The sequence below is a fragment of the Myotis davidii genome, unplaced genomic scaffold (assembly GCF_000327345.1).
Source record: "Myotis davidii unplaced genomic scaffold, ASM32734v1 scaffold949, whole genome shotgun sequence".
In the NCBI taxonomy this organism is placed as follows: Eukaryota; Metazoa; Chordata; class Mammalia; order Chiroptera; family Vespertilionidae; genus Myotis; species Myotis davidii.
This window is the reverse complement of record NW_006300364.1, coordinates 91,029-92,909: the sequence shown is the minus strand read 5'-3', so window position 1 is coordinate 92,909 and position 1,881 is coordinate 91,029.

Here is a 1,881-nt window from a genome sequence, read left to right as displayed (position 1 = left end):
CAGGAAGCAACCAATCATCTCACATCGATGTTTCTCTGTCGCTCCCCCTCCCATCTGCACTGTCTAAAAATCAATGGAAAAATATCCTCAGGTGAGGATTAACCAAAAAAAAAAAAAAAAAAAAAGAAAGAAAGAAAGAAAAAGTTAAAAATGGATCTGCCTTACGACCCAGTGATTCCACTTCTGGGGATTTATACGAAGAAACCCCAAACATTATCAAAGAATATATGCATCCCTATGTTTATTGCAGTGTTACTTACAATAGCCAAGATATGGAAGCATCCCATATAAATGAGTGTATAAAAGAGTGGTGGTACATATATACAATGCAATATTACCCAGTCATAAAAATAATGAAATCTTGCCATTTTCAATGACATGGATGAACATACAGTATTATGTTAAGTGAAATAAGTCAGAGAAAAAATTTTATATGATTTCACTTATATGTTGAATTTTTAAAAAGAATAGAAATAAAATGAAACAAAGAAATTCATACATACAGAAAACAACCTGATGGTTATTAGAGAGGAAGGAGTATGGCGTTGGGGACAGGGATAATGTTATTATGAAGTATAAACATTCAGTTATAAAATAAATCATGGACTACAATGTACAGTGTAATAACACTGTAATAATTATGTATGGTGACAGATGGTGACTAGACTTATTGTAGTGATCACTTTCTAAGGAATATCAATATTGAATCACTATGTTATACACCTGAAACTAACATAATATTGATTGTCAACTATAATGAAGATACATTTGTCAATAATTATGTAGGTCAGGCTAATGTAATCTCCATGGTCCTCTGAATGTGGAAGAGGAAGGAAGAATACCAGTATATAGTTGGTGTCAGAGCAAGATTTTTAAATGCTACACTGCTGCTTTTAAAGATGGAGAAAGGGCCCTAGCCAGTTTGGTTCAGTGGATAAAGTGTCTGCCTGTGGACTGAAGGTTCATGGATTCAATTCCAGTCAAGGCCACATACCTCAGTTGCAGGTTCCATCCCAGGCCCCAGACAGGGCCTGTGTGGAAGCAACCAGTTGATGTGACTGTGTCTCTCTCAAATTGATGTTTCTCTCTCTATCTCTCCTGCACCCTTCCACTCTCTTTAAAAATCAATGGGAAAAGCCCTAGCTGGTTTGGCTCAGTAGATAGAGTGTAGGCCTGCGGACTGAAGGGTCCCAGGTTGGATTCCAGTCAAGGGCATATGCCTGGATTGTGGGCTCGATCTCCAGTAGGGGATGTGCAGGAGGCAACCAATCAATGATTTTCTCTCATCATTGATGTTTCTATCTCTCCCTCTTTCTTCTCTAAAATCAATAAAAATATATTTTTTAAAAATCAATGGGAAAATATCCTTAGTTGAGGATTTTTTTAAATATTTTATTGATTTTTTACAGAGAGGAAGGGAGAGAGATAGAGTGTTAGAAACATCGATGAGAGAGAAACATCGATCAGCTGCCTCCTGCACAACCCAGGTACATGCCCTTGACCGGAATCGAACCTGGGACCTTTCAGTCGACAGGCTGACGCTCTATCCACTGAGCCAAACCCGTTTTGGCGAGGATTTTTTTTTAAAGGGAGAAAGGGCCATGTGTCCAAAGAAGGAAATCTTGCTTATTATGATAACACTAGGAGACCAGTGCACGAATCCATGCACCTTGAAAGGAACTGTGGGCTGCGAGGCTGCGGTGGGCACAGGGGCAGGTATCAGCCCATCCTCTGTGCCCCTGCCTGGCCCCTCCCACCACGGCCCCCAGTCCCCTGTCTGCGGGCAGCCCCACTCCCGCTGCCTCTGCTCCCATGCTGATTGGCGTGAGCACCAACAGTGGGTGTGAGTGGAGCTATCGCCATCACCAGGTGCAAGTGGCA